Source organism: Lolium rigidum, chromosome 4 (genome assembly GCF_022539505.1).
Source record: "Lolium rigidum isolate FL_2022 chromosome 4, APGP_CSIRO_Lrig_0.1, whole genome shotgun sequence".
NCBI lineage: Eukaryota > Viridiplantae > Streptophyta > Magnoliopsida > Poales > Poaceae > Lolium > Lolium rigidum.
The window spans coordinates 146,944,455-146,965,206 of NC_061511.1; positions in this window are offsets into that span (position 1 = coordinate 146,944,455).

A 20,752-nucleotide genomic window follows, 5' to 3' on the forward strand; every position below is an offset into this window, starting at 1 on the left:
GTTCAAAAAATTAAATAGTTTTAACCAAATAAACAACATAATTCACAATCAAATACAATTCAAAGCCAATTAAAACAAATAAAATCTGGCGTCACTGTCAAAGTCTTTGAATTGCGGCCTCTACAATTCAGCATCACCATCCACAGAGTGTATGTTTTGTCCATTTCTAATTTCTCTCAATATTTCAAACATATATGTATACGATTTTAAAACACTATCAAGCACATAATTAAGACAACATGATTGAAATATATTACAAACACACTCATCATTAAAATGGCATAGCTCAACTATTACATAGTTCAAACACCACATTGTACAAACATGAAATTTTCGAACATATATTACATACCACTATTTCGAACATGTATTGCATAATTCATACACAAACCATCGATTCCGAATCGATGTCTGTAGGTTGTTTGGCCCACCTCATAGTGGAAGTGTAGTGTGAATTGTTGCCAACAAATTGGGAATGTACCTCCTCCTCCCTCCTTGGTCGAAGAACGACACATATGCCCATGTTGGAGGCGGCTGGACAACAACCTCTTCGCTTGAGTCCTCGAGGATCACTTCATCACAATCACGAAGGGAATCTTTGTGTTCTTGCTTGTTGGATGCTTGTCGTTCGCACTCTGAACCATAGATTGAAGCATGGAGGCTTCAGAGTACTCACATTCCTCTTGGCGGGTGAGATGTATGCTCATGGCCTACCTCAATGCCCTCTTGTGCTCAAGTTCATCCTCTAGAAACTCCAACCGTGCGGCAAGAAATAAGAGAACCCAAAGGAACACACAAGGGAATATCGCTTTTCCACTAAGAATATGCCTCCCACTCAGCGACGCACATCCCATACAACTGTGTGGGGGACCACACGAAATGCGTGGCCCGAGAGGTGGTGTGGTGGCGGCCCTAGATGGCATGGAAACAAGAGGCACCCCTCAATATCATGGAGATGACGAGGCGATGGTAGAGCGAAAAAGAGCAGTGGCGTGGGAGTTCTTGGCCTTGGTGTTGTGGGTGCCGACGTCGTAAACCCTCGATGTTACTGTGCCACAACCGTCAGAAGAAAAGACATCGGCGGATCTACAAGACAGAGATGCGCTGGCAACAAGGCATGCGGGTGAAGTTGTTGGTGGCTTGAGTTCGAGCGTCGTGGCCGCATGCTGAGAGCGAGCCAGGGAAGCGGTGGATCTGCATGATGGCGTGGAGAGAGAATACAGTGGGGGAGAGAGGCTGGTGCAAGGAAGGTTTTTTGTGGTAGCTTGTTGAGGTGCGGGAGAATACCGTGGGGGAGAGAAGCTGATAGGTTGCCCCCTTCCCCCCCTCAAATTGTTTGTTTGGGATGCCTAATACCCCCATGTTTTTCCTTTGATTTTCCCTTAGCATCTCTTTTATTTGGAAGATTCCAAAAGCGTATGAATATGAAAAACATACTATTACAGTGTTATGCCTATTCCAATCCTCCAAAATGTCGTATATATCAAAGTTTGTTAGGTTCTATTATAGAAAAAGCATTCCATTTTAACCAGGTGGTTTTTGTTCGCCTATTATCAATGGACAATCAAATCGACTCAAATTTTGTTTAGCAACTGCCTCTACTATGGCGCATTCTAGGATTAGTTTTAGTCTGTGCCATTGGCTTTGAGTGGGTGTTAGATTCCGTATGACATATAGTTCAAAGAATTACTTATGAAAGAATTTCATGGGATTCGGTCCTAGAAATTATCAAACAACCATCATAGAAAAATTCCTAAATATTTAATCAATTGTTCATATTCTTATAACTTTTTTTTTGAATCCAAGAGAGCCTTTGTATTACAAGTGCAAAGTATGTTTATACGAGAGTTATATCCGCTTAGATGAGTGGTAGTACAAGGGGGTGAGGTCTCCCCCACCCCCACACACATACACACCAAAAAACATCCAAATGCAAAGGATACAAAACGGAAAAAACACCACCTACTGCATCAAGACAAAAACTTAGGAGACATTTTTTTAGGTCAGACACGGTATAAACATAACAGCCCCAAGGGCACTGATAATCTGGTCTTTCTTGAAAATGTGGTTCCAATGATGGCTCATATTTGAGGAGCGAGAAAATAGTACTGTACTTCCTCATGCTCAAATTAATTGACGCAGCTCATGAGTACACTTGTGCGAGCTGCATCAGTTAATTTGGACCAGAATGAGTATTATATTCGGAATCATTTGAACAAATACGAGTAGAACTATAAACAAGGACAATGCTTTAAGCTCGATACCTGCGTTTTGTGTGAGATCTCTTTTGGTATACTTAATTGGTACAATAATTCGAAGTATCCTTACCAGCTAGCAGCTGCCACTCGTTAGTTCCTTAACATGGGATTTATTTGGGGAGTGAATAGAGTGGCATAGTGGCGATACCGAAGTTCCTCATATTTTGCCGCGTACCGTAGGTCCTGTTTGACCTATTACCATGAGATAACCCCATGATTGCCTCCATCACAGCTTATATATAGAAAGGAAGAAACGATGCATGCAATGATTAGGCATGATCGATTGAGTAAGCTAAGTAGTGGTGAGAGTGATGATCTAATCCTGACGAAATGGCGACGCTCATGTATGTGCACAGTAAAATAGATACCTAGAAAAGTTGGTGTTGACGCGACATGCTCTGCTTTAGCTTGAGTGGTAAACGAAGATATGGATGTTTCGTCCCATTTGTGCAAAGATGTTATCATTACGTTATATATAAGTACACAAACAAATCATCTACATCCAAAACCAGGGTGAAAAGGAGCGTGCTCCTTGCGCGTCGCTCTCATAATCTCTCAGTTGGCTAAGTTATCTAGCTAAATGTCCAGCCTAGTGTTGCAGGTATTAGATATCCCCCAACTCCACCGAATAACTAGCTAGTCGATCGGCAGCAAGGACGCATTAACCAAACACTAGTTTGTAGTGTTCCCCACGTTTTCGTTTAAACAGATCCGTCAAGTCATCACTTGTGTGTAATGAACATTGAGTATTTGGTAGTACTCTCATCGGTCACCTGGATTCGTCCAGATGGCAGTTGAGCCATAGTATTCTAGCTAGTCGTCCGTACGAATAAATATATTAGGGCAAGTACATATAATATAGGCTTACGCCAGTTTTCTTTCAGAGTTTAAGTATTGGATTTTGTTTAGCTGGATGAGAAAAATAAGAAATAGAAGATTATCCTTGCCTAATAGATAAAATGTTAAAAAAATTATTTTCTCCGTACCATATTCTTTTGAAAAATAATTTCTTATTAAAGTTAATTAATTCTTGTTAATTGCTAGGAATGATAATAAGAGATAATTTATTCTATAACTTCTATCTAGTATACTCCCTCCATTCTGACGATTAAGGTGCACACTTTTTTTTTCAAGATTTGGCTTTGACTAAGAAATAATCGCGTATATAAGAAATATTTCATATAAATTGATATCCTTAGAAAATGTTTTTAAATAATCAAATATTATCAATTGTTTACTATATAATACTCCCTCCGTTCCTTTCTATAATGCCTATAGATTTTTGGCATTTGTTTCAGAATATAAGGTTGTAGCTTAGCTTTTTTTCAATTACCCATCCCCATTCAGCTCCCAAATCGTTCAGCTCCCAAAATTGTTATGGTAAGTTAGAAAGATATGAATTTCCCAAATTTTACGTTGATCTCAAATGGTTCAGCTGGGGGTCTTGTGTAAAAAATACTCTTGCGCTAATTTCCGTGCCAAAAAACAATAGGCACTATAGAATGGAACAGAGGGAGTAAAGATTTTCTTGCTCAAAACATTTTATCAAAGTTTACCTTAAGATGTGCATGCACATCATTCATATAAATAGAGGTAGTATGTCTTCTCTAAATGACGAGAAGGGGTAAGAGAAGACATGGCTTCCCTCCCATCATGAAAAGAGCCCTCTAGTTGTGCCTTATAGTTGTTTTGTGTAATTACACAAAACCACAACTTAAGGGCACTTATTACACAAAACCATGACTTTTAAGATTATTTTGAGGAAACAACAACTTTAGCGCTAATTATCAATCTAGAACCCAAACGTCATGTTTTCCCTTTTAATAATAATAAAACTGGCGTTCAGACCCACATGTTGGAACACACTCCACAATATTCTTTTCTCATCTCGGTCTCCCTCTCGAACCTCCTTTGTCTAGTTTCCTCCACCGCATCTCCAGGCCGAACCGGAGTCCTTTTCGTCATTGTGGTCGTGCGGTAAGGGAAAAGGATGGCACGGAATCTAGTTGCGGGCTTAGTTTTATCTAGTTTTTACCTTTAAAGAGTTTGTGTAGATTGTTGGATCTCGGTGACTAGATCCACTGTATCGTGGCTCTCCTCTTCCTTGCTGCATCTTGCTGGTGGATAGAGGTGGTTCAAGTGTGGGTGAGAGGTGCTCGGATCCCTCCTAATAAGATCTGCATCAAGAGTTTCAAGTTGGATTCTTCCGACGAAGCCCTGCTCCGTGTGGTGCCTTCTCCTTATACTGGTGCTCCCATGGACGGAGCCAAAGGCGGAGACGACAATGACTACTGCCAGCTCTCTTAATATGGTATGTTCTTTGTTCTTTTCCTGCTACCAGTTTTCTCTGCATATGTCTCCTCCGACTCGTGATGACAGTGCAGGGGTTGATGGCGGATCTGCAATATTTGGATGCGGCTGAAGGCCAGTTCTTTCCATGTAGTTCCGGACTTGGGTGAAGCCATAGTCCTCTATGCAGCTCTCCATGGAGGAGTTGTCGACAGGAGGTCTGCTGCCAAGCCTTTGTTTGGATTCTAGCGATGTTGTAGGAGTGACACAGTGGTAAAAGCTACACACTTGGAGGCCATAGATTGCCAGCTGACGCGGATGGAGTTTGGGTAGTCTTTATCTTCGCCAGCGGTTCCCGGTGAAACTACAACCTCTAGACAGAGGCCCTCAACGAAGTTTAAGGCGGAGATCCCCATTCTCTCGGAGCCAAGTGGTGCTATCCCCGGCGCTGATGATGACGGTTGCCCTTTGTACTCCTGGTGTGACAACAGTTACGGAGGATCCCATGGTGTTTTCCAACTCTTTTTAGGGTATTTTCTGTAGATAGTTGGGACTTGTCTTTTTTTTATGTCTTTCTGAAATGTACTATCTGTAATTATACATGTACTGCTGAGATTCCTTTTCGGTGGTTATGGCCAGAATATGGTAACTCAACCATGCATGCATGCAGCCAGTGGGATTCCTTTTGATTTTCAAATTTTAAAATATTTTATCTCTCCAACTGTAATTCGAAATTCAGATGTATTTTCATGGCTTACTTTGTCGCGGCGAGATCTTCAAAACTAAATCTTACTTTGATATGTTTTGACAATGTTTTTTTTAAATCCCTAATTGCCAAATTATCACCAGGTAGAGTCATGTTTGTTACCATATTAAAATCAAATTATTACAGGTTTTCTAACCTCCTTTCTCACGAATGTAACCCTTTTATGATAAATAATGTCATCTTTTGCGTGTTTAGAATGGACCAAATATTCACATTCGAGACATGTAGATCGTTGTTATGATAAAAAAAAGAACATGTAAAAAGTATCTGGCAATTCTGCATGATTTGGGTGGTAATAGTTAATTAGTAGCCTGGTACCTATAACCTGACATCGTGAAACAAGTTTCATCAAAACATACTAAGATGGGATCTTGTTTCAAAGCCCTCATTGATACGAATCCAGTTGTGAAGACGGATCATCAATTGGGATATAATTTATTTTGAAATTTCGGATTTTAAAAATATTCCATTTATACATGTGGATTTTGGTTGATGCACCTTTGTCCGGATGCTAACTCCCAACAACCAACAACCAAATCAAATGCTTCCGTAGAAAACGTCACCTTAACACAATAATCGCTAATTAAATGAAGGGTTTCTAGGCCCTTCCGGGGCCTCTTGATGATAAAAGAAGACCCACGTGTTGGGACCATTCGGGTTTTGAAAGTTATCATCCGGATCTATTGCTAGTTCTCTGTAGACTGGGAACTAAGCTAGTTCCCAATAGACTCCTCTAACATCGAATTTTCATCGTGATTTATGTACTTGAGTTGCAAGTTGGGTTGAAACTGAGATTTTTTCCAGTTGCTAGTGGGGTTGCAACTGTGATGTTTCAGCTGCAAGCGAGGTTGCAACTACGAAAAATACCTCCAAACCCGTAGATTTGCTTCGTGATCCGTACTAATGGTGATTTCAACATAGGTTGCAACTGAAATTCGATGACATCATTCTACTGAGAACTAGTCAAACCCAAAAATAAAGCTAACCCCTTTTTCGCGAACTTTAGCATAAAATAATATTTTTCTGCTATTATTTCGAAATCAAACCTAAAAACATAGCGCCTCCATTCGAGACGCTACCCTCTCCATCCTAATGCGTGAACCGGGTCTTAGAGCATCTCCAGTCGCGTCACCCAAACCGTCCCCAAACCGGCGCCGGATTGAGCGTTTGGGGGACGTGTTTCGTTCGTGCCGCGTTTGGGGGACATCGCTCCCCAGCTGCGTCCCCCAAACGCCGCCCCTAAACATCAAAATACTCTTTTTTTTGCAGTTTTATTTCAATAAAGAGATGAAACATTTCAAAAACTAATACATAATTGGGAATGTGGTTTACACGAAGACATAGTTTGGAACATGGTTTTCCACAAACTAATACATAGTTTGAACCATGGTTGACACAAATATAAAACATTGCAAAATAACTAAACCTAACTAGGCCGGGCATCGAAGGCTTCGTGTGTTCGCTGCCAAGAAAGAACACTCGAGGGCACACCCAGTCACCCAAACTAGAAAATCCAGCTGTTGACGGTGCTCCAGTTAGTTCTTCCGAGGAAGAACAACCAGAAACCTCTGTGCATATTTTCGCTGCGAAGAAACAACACTCATCAGTCGTCGTCCTACTCGGCGATGTCGCTGTGGTAGTGCCGGCGGCAACGCGTCTCTTCGAACACCTTGACGCTCATGTCCCTCTTGCCAAAGAAGGAGAACATGAGCATGAAGCCGGCTTCGAGGCGGTGGTAGCGCGCGAACTTCTCCCAGCCGATGTCGAGGTACATCTTGCCGCGCGCGTCGTAAATCATGTCCACGACCCACCGACAGTAGCCCCAGGCTGCCTCCCGCAGATGCAGCGAGCCCGGGCGCCCGTCGCCGGCGACGAAGTCGGCAAAGGTGTCCGGCAGCCTCTGGATGGCGTGTGGGTCGCCCTTGAGGACGACAACGAACTCGAACAACACGGGCCCTCCTCCTCCTGCATGTCTGATGATGAAGACGACGGCGTCGTAGGCGACGGCAAGCGTGCAGCTCTGCCGCGGCCACGACCACGGCCGCGAGTTCGGCCTCCGCCTCTACTAGACATGGCATCGACTCTTGAGATGGTAGCGGCTAGGGTTGGGAAGAGAGGCGCTAGGGTTTGTGTGTGAGGGACGATGAGAGAGCGGCCCTTTTTATAGGCCGGAGGGAGGCGGGGGATCGGCAACGCTCATTAATGCTGGCACGCAGAGCTAGGCGCGACGCTTTGCTGCGCCTCTGCGGGAACTGCACCGTCGCTGCGCGCCAATAACTTCCGTCGCGAGGTAGGCGACGGTTAGGTTAAAATTCAATGTGCCACTGACGCGTCGGTCCCACCACTCCCCGCCTCGCTTTTCGGTGTGTCCGGCGTCCCCGGACCGTCCCCTGTGTAGCGAGGACGGGCTCGGGATGCTGGAGACCGTATCGGGCCGCGCCGGACAAAAAACGGCTTTGGGGGACGCGGCGGGACACGGCTGGGATTTTTTTTTATTCGGCGCGCCCCAAATCTCTTTTGGGGACGGTTGGTGGGACGCGACTGGAGATGCTCATACTGCTCCCCCCAGCATAACACACCCAGGCTTATGCTGGCAATAGTGAGTAGTACTACAGATATTATCTTTATATTGTCATGTAGTAATATTATAGTTTTATTATACCGAATGAAGTGTAAAAATTTAATGCAAAATTATGTACAAGCACTGGCAGAAAAAGGGCCTTTAATCCCGGTTCGCAACTGCCATTAATCCCGTTTACGCAACCGGGATTAAATATGCGGGACTAAAGCCCCCCCTTTAGTCGCGGTTGCTTACGAACCGCGACTAAAGGCCCGTCCACGTGGCCAACCACGACTAAAGGCCTCCGCAGGTTTAGGGTTTAGCCCCCCCCCCCCCCTAAATCTGGTTTCTTTTATATTTTATTTTGTGTTTTATTTTAATTTTGAAGAAGTTTCACATATTCTACGCTACTATATACATGCATATGAATGTACAATTTCAAACAAGTTTGAAATTAGAACCAAGAAGAATTCAAGAGGAATATACAATATATATTCAATCTCGGATGACCATATACAATTTCGAACAAGTTTCCATATATAATTTACGGCATCAGAAGTTCTACGTCCTCGTAATAGTGTTCTTCTTTAGGATGGAGGACTTCCCTCATCAAAAATCCTGCTAGTTCCTCTTGAATTGGTCGGAAGCGAGCTTCTGGATTAAGCGTCTTCCGGAAGTTATTCCTCTTGACGTTGTTCTCCGACGGCTTCCGCTCAGAGGTGTATCTCCGGATGAACCGACAAACATAGTATCCACATAGATTGATCCCCGGTGGCTGAATATCCCCAGACAGTAACCTTCTAAATTCTAGCTCTTTTTTGAATTCACCGACCGTTTCATCTGAGAACCGTCTCCAAACCCTACAGGGCAAACAAAATTAAATGAACAAGGGAGTTATTAGTTACTTGATATTAGGAAATGAACGAAAGAGGCCGATCGATATAGAGCGCAAATGATTGAAAATAATTACTTTTGCAGCATATTTCTCATGTTAACCCAAAGCTTTGGATCCATATTTAGAGAGTCCATGATGAGAACTCTAGAGGTGTGAAATTCAATTATTAGCAGAATCCAGTGGAACCTGCAGACACGATACATGCACAGTCATGCATAACTCATCGATTAGACATACCATGCATGGAGTAAACAAAAGAGAATGTGCTCAAGACAGAAACACTCACCCAAAATGGTAAGAAAATAGAATTTGACTTTTGAGCTGCTGCTTTGTAAGAAAATCAAACATGTCTTGCTCCACGTCGCGGGGGTGTTTTTCTAACACATATCCATTAACGATGTGCGGGTCAATGAACCCAACATCATGGATGTTCCTTTTTTGGCATTCCCCAATATTCATTCTGCATAATAGCGTACACAACAATATAGTTAGGACAATATATATAGTGCAGGCAATGAACGAGATGAGGTAGAAGTAAATCACTTACAGAACGTAGCAACTGATGATAGATTTGTCGAGCTCGTGTAGATTGAACAGCTGGAACAATTCACTCATATGAACTGTTACATAGTAATGTTTGAAGTGATGCTCATGTCTAACTTCCGCATAAATATATTCTTTGCCGGCGTTATTTTTTATGTAACCCTTGTACCAACGTAGCAGATTTTGCATTTGTGTCTGGTAGATCCTCTTCCTGCGCAGGCTCGACGAGAGGCCCATTCGGCACATATGTAATTGCTACCTCACTCATTGGCGCCTCCTCAAGGCCTAACACTGCACGAAGAGTCATACCGATCTCGGCCGCTTTTTCTCTGGCACCCGTTACAGTCATTCCATGTGCTGCCGCAGCTGCTATGATAGCGGGGTCCATTAGTACAGCATCCGGACCGGCGGCTTTCCCTATGAGCGGGGGGATCGATTGGTTATTTTGTTCCCCGAGTTGAGCAACTTGTTTCCCGCTTTTTTTACTTTCTTCTTTCTCCTCCTCCAAGGCTTTCTTCTCCTTCTTCGCCAAGTCTTTCTTCTCCTTCAATATGAGTGCTTGCCCACGAAGTTCACGTCCATAGTCGTCAGGCATATTCTTCTCGGCTTGGGATGGTGTGCTCAAAAATGACTTAGCCCACTTCTTTTCCTTCTCAGAAAATACTGGCTTGGGCTCAGGCTCTCTTTTCGCCTTCATTTCCGGCTTCCATTCTCATGGTGAGCAGCCGCGGCCGCGTCACTTTCCTCGACACAAAGTTCCCAAGGCCTTGGGAGGAGAGGCTTCAGTGATGGCTCCGGTACCTTTGTGGTCTTAGGTACATAAGGGTCCGGGTTAATAGTCCAGGACTACTTCTGCTTCTTCGCCGGAGGTGGATTGGGGGGCGGCGTCTGCTTACCCACCGGAGGTGGATTGGGGGGCGGCGTCGGCTGACGTGAAGGAGGTGTAGATGAACCACCACCACCACCACCACCACCACCGCCGCCACCACCACCACCATCGGAGGGGGGTGGACTTGTTGGCCTTGGCGCCTCGCCTGGAAACTTGATGAACTTCTTTTTCCATATAATGAACTGGCGCTTGACATCTCCAAGTCTTTTCTCCCCTTCGGGTGTAGCATAGTCAATCTCCAGGTCCTCAAACCCTTGGACTATGTCTTCCACCGTGACACGAGCATAACCATCTTCAATGGGGTTGTTGTGGTGGAGTGCTCCAGTGTACGAGGTAAGCAAAGTGCCGATGGCTACCTTCATGGAAATGTTCCCCATTGGATAATGCAGATCACATTCTTTCATCTCCATTACATCGTCCACGGGGTAGCGAGGAGGCTCCGGTGCAGTAATATCGATCGTCGGTGCATTAGCACCAGCCGGGGCCAGCAAGGGTGCATTAGCATCAGCCGGCGGGCCTCCGTGGAAGCCACGCTGCTTCTCAGCTGCTGGCTTCCGACATCCGCTGGATGTTCTTCATGCGTCCGAGCTGCCGATCTTTCTTGTACTAGTACATGCACCATTTTCTTCATCTCATAGAGTTCCGATGCCAAGTGCCCCACAAAATCTGCATCCCGATCCGTCTTTTTCTTACGGCTTCTGTAATTGTACGGGTCATTTTCCTGGGAAAACCATACTTTGCATGGAATGGTGATGACCCACAAGTATAGGGGATCGCGGCAGTCTTCGAGGGAAGTAAAACCCAAATTTATTGATTCGACACAAGGGGAGGTAAAGAATACTTATAAGCCTTAACAACTGAGTTGTCAATTCAGCTGCACTCGGAAAAGCACTAGTAACAGGGGTGATGTGAAAGTAGCAGTGATATGAGAGCAAGTGAGTAACAAGTAATACGCAGCGCAGTAATAGTAACACAGGAGCAATGGCACCGTGAAAATAGTTGATACTACTTCCAATGACATGTAGAACGAGTATATGATGATGAGAGATGGACCGGGGTTCCCAGCTATCTACACTAGTGGCAACTCTCCAATAACAAGTGTTGGGTGAACAAATTACAGTCGGGCAATTGATAGGATTGAAATAGCATTAAGACGTAATATCAAGATCATTAATCATGTAGGCATGTTTTCCATATATAGTCATACGTGCTCGCAATGAGAAACTTGTACAACATCTTTTGTCCTACCAGCCGGTGGCAGCCGGGCCTCAAGGGAATCTACTGGAAATTAAGGTACTCCTTTTAATAGAGTACCGGAGCAAAGCATTAACACTCCGTGAAAACATGTGATCCTCACATCACCGCCATCCTCTCTGGTTGTCCCGATTTCTGTCACTTCGGGGCCTTTGGTTCCGGACAGTGACATGTGCATACAACTTGTAGATACAATCTAAGCAACAATTATAGAGCTTAAATCTAAGATCATGCCACTCGGGCCCTAGTGACAAGCATTAAGCATAACAAGATTGCAGCAACAATAACTTCATAAACTTTGTAGATAGACAATCATAACGTAACAATCCATCGGATCCCGACAAACACAACACCGATTACATCAGATGAATCTCAATCATGTAAGGCAGCTCATGAGATCATTGTATTGAAGTACATGGGAGAGATGATACCAACTAGCTACAGCTAGAACCCGTAGTCCATGGGGGAACTACTCACGGAGCATGATGGAGGCGATGGCGTTGATGGAGATGGCTTCCGGGGGCACTTCCCCGTCCCGGCAGGGTGCCGGAACAGAGAGTTATGTCCCCGAATTGGAGTTTTGCGACGGTGGCGGCGCCCCTGGAGTCTTTCTGGAGTTTCGTCAAGAGGTATCGAGTTTTTAGGTCGAAAGGGCTTAAATAGGCGAAGAGGCGGCGCAGGAGGGGCGACAGGGTGGCCCCACAGTAGGCCGGCGCGGCCAAGGTGTGGCCCGCGCGGCCCACATGTGTGGTGGCCCCCGGCTCTCCTCCGACTCCCTTCGGTGTTTTGGGTGCTTCCGGAAAAATAGGATGTTTGGTCTTCGTTTCGTCGAATTCCGAGAATATTGCCCGAACAGCCTTTCGGAACCAAAAACAGCGAGAAACGAGGAACCGACATCGTGGCATCTTGTTAATAGGTTAGTTCCGGAAAACGCATAAAATCATCATAAAGTGCAAGCAAAACATGTAAGTATTGTCATAAAACAAGCATGGAATATCGAAATTATAGGTACGTTGGAGACGTATCGGCATCCCCAAGCTTAGTTCCTGCTCGTCCTCGAGTAGGTAAACGATAAAAGAGTAATTTCTGTAGTGACATGCTACTTACATAACCTTGATCATACTATTACAAAGCACATGAGATGAATGAAGTGACTCAAGGCAATGATCTATAGTTGCTAACAAATAGATAACATATAGCAAAACTTTTCATGAAGAGTACTTTCAAGACAAGCATCAAAAGCCTTGCACAAGAGTTAACTCATAAAGCAATAGATTCAAAGTAAAGGCATCGAAGCAACACAAAGGAAGATTTAAGTTTCAGCAGCTTGCTTTCAACTTTCAACATGCATATCTCATGGATAATTGTCAACATAAAGTAATATGATGAATGCAAATAAGCAAGTATGTAAGAATCAATGCACAGATTGACACAAGTGTTTGCTTCTAAGATGGAAGGAAGTAGGTAAACTGACTCAACATAAAGTAAAAGAAAGGCCCTTCGCAGAGGAAGCAGGGATTAAATCATGTGCTAGAGCTTTTTAAGTTTTGAAATCATATAGAGAGCATAAAAGTAAAGTTTTGAGAGGTGTTTGTTGTTGTCAACGAATGATAGTGGGCACTCTAACTACCTCATCAACCAGACTTTCAAGAGCGGCTCCCATGAAGGATGTTATCTCTACCAGCAAGGTAGATCATCCCTCTTCTCTTTTGTTTACACATGTATTTTAGTTTCATTATTTATGGATGACACTCCTCCCAACCTTTTGCTTACACAAGCCATGGCTAACCGAATCCTCGGGTGCCTTCCAACATTCACATACCATGAAGGAGTGTCTATTTGCAAAATTAAGTTGCTTACTGATGAATCAGAGCAAAACATGTGAAGAGAATTATTAGTGAAGGTTAATTAATTAGGGGCTAGGAACCCCGCGCCAGCTCTTTTTGCAAAATTATTGGATAAGCGGATGAAGCCACTAGTCCATTGGTGAAAGCTGCTCAACAAGATTGAAAGATAAAACACCACATACTTCCTCATGAGCTATAAAACATTGACACAAATAAGGAGTAATAAAGTTTTGAATTGTTTTAAAGGTAGCACATGAAGTATTTACTTGGAATGGCAGGAAGTACCACATAGTAGGTAGGTATGGTGGACACAAATGGCATAGTGGTTGGCTCAAGGTTTTGGATGCACGAGAAGCATTCCCTCTCAGTACAAGGCTTTGGGCTAGCAAGGTTATTTGAAGCAAACACAAGTATGAACCGGTACAGCAAAACTTACATAAGAACATATTGCAAGCATTATAATACTCTACACTCGTCTTCCTTGTTGCTCAAACACTTTTACCGTAAAATATCTAGATCTTAAGAGAGACCAATCATGCAAACCAATTTCAACAAGCTCTACAGTAGTTCTCCATTAATAGGCTTAGACTACATGAAAAAACTTAATCATGATCTACTTGAGAGCTCAAAACAATTTCCAAGTGTCAAATTATCCAAGACATGATGAGGCATTTTCTGTTTTCAACCAAATATAAATAAGTGCAATAGCTTCCAACTTTTATCATTGAACATTAAAAGTAAAACGAAGAACACGAGTGTTCATATGAAAAAGCGGAGCGTGTATCTCTCCCACACAAGGATTGACAGGATCCGAATTTATTCAAACATAAACAAAAATAAAAGCACACGGACGCTCCAAGTAAAGCACATATGATGTGACCGAATAAAAATATAGTTTCAATAGAAGAAACCTGATAAGTTGATGAAGAAGGGGATGCCTTGGGCATCCCCAAGCTTAGACACTTGAGTCTCCTTGAAATATGCAGGGATGAACCACGGGGGCATCCCCAAGCTTGGACTTTTCACTCTTCTCGATCATATATCATCCTCCTCTCTTGACCCTTGAAAACTTCCTTCACACCAAACTTCTCATAAACTTCATTAGAGGAGTTAGTACTCAAAAAATTTGAATCCACCTTGGTCCTGTAGTGGCACATTGCAAGAACTCAATAAAACATTAGCTACAGCCCTCTACGTCTAGAAAACCTCGCTTAAAGTCCACAAGAGACAATGCAAAAAACAGAGATAGAATCTGCCAAAACAGAACAGCCAGTAAAGACGAATTTTAAATAAATACTTCCGTTGCTCAAATCAGAAAACTCAAAACTAATGAAAGTTGCGTACATATCTGAGGAACACGCACGTAAATTGGCATATTTTTCTGAGTTACCTACAGAGAAAACAGCCCAGATTCGTGACAGATAGAAATCTGTTTCTGCGCAGAAATCCAAATCTAGTATCAACCTTCGATTAGAGGCTTCACTTGGCACAAAAATACACAAAACTAAGATAAGGAGAGGTTGCTACAGTAGTAAACAACTTCCAAGACACAAATATAAAACAAAGTACTGTAGCAAAATAACACATGGGTTATCTTCCAAGAAGTTCTTTCTTTATAGCCATTAAGATGGGCTCAGCAGTTTCGATGATGCACTCGCAAGAAATAAGTATTTGAAGCAAAAGAGAGCATCAAGAGGCAAATCCAAAACAAGTTTAAGCCTAACATGCTTCCTATGCATAGGAATCTTGTACACAAATAAATTCATGAAGAACAAAGTGACAAGCATAAGAAGATAAAACAAGTGTAGCTTCAAAATTTTAAGCATATAGAGAGGTGTTTTAGTACCATGCAAATTTCTACTACCATATTTTCCTCTCTCATAATAATTTTCAGTAGCTTCATGAACAAACTCAACAATATAACTATCACATGCAGCATACTTTTCATGATTTTCAAACACATAATTTTTATCAAGTTCAAGAATAGTGGAATTAAAACTTTCAAACTTACTTTTATTAATAATATAACAAGGTAGTTGATCAATCTCAATAGATATGGGACTCATAGAATAAGTCAAGAACTCTCCAATCCTGTTTTCATTAGTAGTACAATTAATATCATCAAGTAACATAGGACCATCATCTAGAGCTTTATCATAAACATTTGCCAAGCAAAATTCTTTAGTACCATGCATTTCGACATCAGGCACAAACAAAGCATTATCATAAGTTTTATCAAAGTAGCATGGATTATCATAGATAATAGTAGCATAATCATTCTCACAAGTATTACTCATAGGTACTATTTCAAGAGAATCCATAGGAACATAACATTCAACCTCTTTCGGTAAGCATGTAGGACAATCAAATAGTGTAAGAGATAAAGAGTTACTCTCATTAGAAGGTTGGCATGGGTAGCTAATCCATTCTTCCTCCTTTGTTCATCACTCTCCTCTTCTTTTTCATCCAATGAGCTTTCAGGTTCATCAATTTCCTCCTCTTTTTCATCCAATGAGCTTTCAGGTTCATCAATTTCTTCTTCCGCAGGTTCCTGCAAATTGTGAGTGCATTCTTGTGCATTAATGTGTCTCTCTTTATAATCAAGGATATAAGGATTCCTACCGTAGCATTCTATGCAAGAATTAAGGATAGTAGAGACATAATCTTTAAGGTCCTTACAAACAACACAAGTTTCATAATTCTCAACCATGAAGGATTCTATCTCGTGAGGCTCCCATAAATAAGACAAATTGTTCTACCTCTTCGAACCCATAATGAATATAGCAATTCCGATTATAGTTCTTAATAAAAAATTCCTCACTAAAGCCACATTGAAATTTGAGATGTTTAGTATCCTGTTGAGAGCAACAGTTTATATCATGGCATTTAAGCAAGATTTTAGCAATTGTATTCAATTTTTCTATCATAGCACTCATTATTTTACCAGTTCTTGATTCTCTATAACAATTATAACATTCTATAAGCTCCAAGTAGGTTGTTGGTTCTCCCATAACAGCAGTTTTTAATTTTTTGGTTTTTCAAATTTTTATGGATTTTTGGTATATGAGACAAATAAAACAAGACAAAAATAAACTAAGCAAAAGTAAACTAAGCAAACTAATACTAGACAGAAATAAACTAAGCACAAGTAAACTAGGAAAAAGTAAACTAAGCAAAACAAAATAAAATAAAACAGAGAGATGTAGAGTGTACTCCCCATGTGAACTTATGAGTAGAGCTATGCCTCCCCGGCAACGGCGCCAGAAAATAGTCTTGATGACCCACAAGTATAGGGGATCGCAACAGTCTTCGAGGGAAGTAAAACCCAAATTTATTGATTCGACACAAGGGGAGGTAAAGAATACTTATAAGCCTTAACAACTGAGTTGTCAATTCAGCTGCACCTGGAAAAGCACTAGCAACAGGGGTGATGTGAAAGTAGCAGTGATATGAGAGCAATAGTAACAGTAACACAGCAGCAGTAGTAGTAATATGAGAGCAATGGCACCAGAAAATAGTTGACATGTAGAACGAGTATATGATGATGAAAGATGGACCGGGGTTCCCAGCTATCTACACTAGTGGCAACTCTCCAATAACAAGTGTTGGGTGAACAAATTACAGTCGGGCAATTGATAGGATTGAAATAGCATTAAGACAGAATATCAAGATCATTAATCATGTAGGCATGTTTTCCAATAATAGTCGTACGTGCTCGCAATGAGAAACTTGCACAACATCTTTTGTCCTACCAGCCGGTGGCAGCCGGGCCTCAAGGGAAACTACTCGGATATTAAGGTACTCCTTTTAATAGAGTACCGGAGCAAAGCATTAACACTCCGTGAAAACATGTGTCCCTCACATCACCGCCATCCCCTCCGGTTGTCCCGATTTCTGTCACTTCGGGGCCATTGGTTCCGGACAGTGACATGTGCATACAACTTGTAGATACAATCTAAGCAATAATTATAGAGCTCAAATCTAAGATCGTGCCACTCGGGCCCTAGTGACAAGCATTAAGCATAACAAGATTGCAGCAACAATAACTTCATAAACTTTGTAGATAGACAATCATAACGTAACAATCCATCGGATCCCGACAAACACAACACCGATTACATCAGATGAATCTCAATCATGTAAGGCTGCTCATGAGATCATTGTATTGAAGTACATGGGGGAGAGAATACCAACTAGCTACAGCTAGAACCCGTAGTCCATGGGGGAACTACTCACGGAGCATGATGGAGGCGATGGTGTTGATGGAGATGGCTTCCGGGGGCACTTCCCCGTCCCGGCAGGGTGCCGGGACAGAGACTTCTGTCCCCCGAATTGGAGTTTCGCGATGGTGGCGGCGCCCCAGAGTCTTTCTGGAGTTTCGTCAAGAGTTACGGTGTTTTTAGGTCGAAAGGGGTTTTATAGGCGAAGAGGCGGCGCAGGGGGGGCACCTGGGGGCGCCACACCACAGGCCGGCGCGGGCCCAGGCCAGGCCGCGCCGCCCTATGGTGTGGTGGCCCTCTGGCCCCTCTCCGACTCTTCTTCGGTGTTCTGGACGCTTCCGGGAAAAATAGGAGGTTTGGTCTTCGTTTCGTCGAATTCCGAGAATATTGCCCGAACAGCCTTTCTGGAACCAAAAACAGCAGAAAACAGGAACTGGCACTGTGGCATCTTGTTAATAGGCCGGAAAATGCATGAAAACATCATAAAGTGCAAGCAAAACATGTAAGTATTGTCATAAAACAAGCATGGAACGATAGAAATTATGGATACGTCGGGGACGTATCACTATCCTTGTCCACCGGGCTACCTGATGACCCACAAGTATAGGGGGTGTATCGTAGTACTTTCGATAAATAAGAGTGTCGAACCCAACGAGGAGCAGAAGGTGTTGACAAGCAGTTTCGATGAAGGATTCACTGTAAATGCTCACAGACAAGTTTTCAGGAGGTTTTGATATAGCAGATAAATAAAATACAAGTAAGTAAAATGCGAGAATAATAATTGCAGCAAGTGGCTGATACGTCTCAAACGTATCTATAATTTCTTATGGTCCATGCTACTTTTATGATGATACTCACATGTTTTATACACACATTATGTCATTATTATGCATTTTCCGGCACTAACCTATTGACGAGATGCCGAAGAGCCAGTTGCTGTTTTCTGCTGTTTTTGGTTTCAGAAATCCTACAAAGTAAATATTCTCGGAATTGAACGAAATCAACGCCCAGGGTCTTAATTTTCCACGAAGCTTCCAGAAGACCGAAGGGATTACGAAGTGGGGCGACGAGGCGCCGCCACCATAGGGCCGCGCGGCCTGGGTGGGGCCCGCGCCGCCCTATGGTGTGGGGCCCTCGTGCCTCCACCAACCCTGCTCTTCCGCTTACTTAAAGTCTTCGTCGCGAAAACCCCTGTACCGAGAGCCACAATACGGAAAACCTTCCAGAGACGCCGCCGCCGCCAATCCCATCTCGGGGGATTCAGGAGATCGCCTCCGGCACCCTGCCGGAGAGGGGAATCATCTCCCGGAGGACTCTTCATCACCATGATCGCCTCCGGATTGATGTGTGAGTAGTTCACCCCTGGACTATGGGTCCATAGCAGTAGCTAGATGGTTGTCTTCTCCTCATTGTGCTATCATGTTAGATCTTGTGAGCTGCCTATCATGATCAAGATCATCTATTTGTAATGCTACATGTTGTGTTTGTTGGGATCCGATGAATATGGAATACTATGTCAAGTTGATTATCAATCTATCATATATGTTGTTTATGTTCTTGCATGCTCTCCGTTGCTAGTAGAGGCTCTGGCCAAGTTGATACTTGTAACTCCAAGAGGGAGTATTTATGCTCGATAGTGGGTTCATGCCTCCATTGAATCCGGGACGAGTGACGAAAGTTCTAAGGTTGTGGATGTGCTTGTTGCCACTAGGGATAAAACATCAATGCTTTGTCTAAGGATATTTGTGTTGATTACATTACGCACCATACTTAATGCAATTGTCTCGTTGTTTGCAACTTAATACTGGAAGGGGTTCGGATGATAACCCGAAGGTGGACTTTTTAGGCATAGATGCATGCTGGATAGCGGTCTATGTACTTTGTCGTAATGCCCCGATTAAATCTCATAGTAGTCATCGTGATATGTATGTGCATTGTTATGCCCTCTCTATTTGTCAATTGCCCAACTGTAATTTGTTCACCCAACATGCTATTTATCTTATGGGAGAGACACCACTAGTGAACTGTGGACCCCGGTCCATTCTTTTACATCTGAAATACAATCTACTGCAAACTCTGTTCTTTATTGTTCTTCGCAAACAAACATCATTTTCCACACCATACGTTTAATCCTTTGTTTACAGCAAGCCAGTGAGATTGACAACCTCACTGTTAAGTTGGGCCAAAGTATTGTGATTGTGTTGTGCAGGTTCCACGTTGGCACCGGAATCCCTGGTGTTGCGCCACACTACACTCCGTCACCAACAACCTTCACGTGTTCCTTGACTTCTACTGGTTCCATAACCTTGGTTTCATACTGAGGGAAAACTCGCTGATGTACGCATCACACCTTCCTCTTGGGGTTCCCAACAGACGTGTGTCAGTGGCCCAATCCTTTTTAGCACAAAGGACAAGCCAGTTTGTTTACTTATGATGACCAAACGTTCTTGAGGACACACGGGAATTTAGTCTAGTGCTTCCGCTTCATATAGTTGATTAATCTTCATTGTTTTGATAAGGGTTGTGTGGGTGAACCTATGCTAATGCACCGCCCTTCCTAGGACTAATATATACTTGTGATTAAACCCCTTGCAAGCATCCGCAAATACAAGAAAGTAATTAAGATAAATCTAACCACAGCCTTAAACTCTGAGATCCTGCTATCCCTCATGCATCGATATACCAATGGGGGTTCAGGTTGCTCGTCACTCCGGCAACCCCACAATTAGCAAACGAATACAAGATGCATTCCCCTAGGCCCATAAAGGTGAAGTGTCATGTAGTCGACGTTCACATGACACCACTAGAAGAATAACACCACAACTTAAATATCAAACCATTAAATATTACTCAACATAGTTCACTACTAACATTTAGACTTCACCCATGTCCTCAAGAACTAAACAAACTACTCACAAGACATCATATGGAAAAATGTCAGAGGTGATATGATGATGGATAAAAATCTGAACATAAACCTTGATTTAACGGTTTCACTCAATAGCATCAATAACAAGGAGTAATCAACACCGGGAGAGTTTCCCCTATGAAATACTCAAGATTCAACCCTAGATGTTACAGCGGAGATGAGGTGCAGCGATGGAGATGACGGTGTCGGTGGTGGAGATGATGATGATGATGATCCCAATGAAGTCCAGCTCGATGACGGTGACGATGGCGACGATTTACCCCCTCCGGGAGGGAATTTCCCCGGCAGATTTCTGCCTGTCG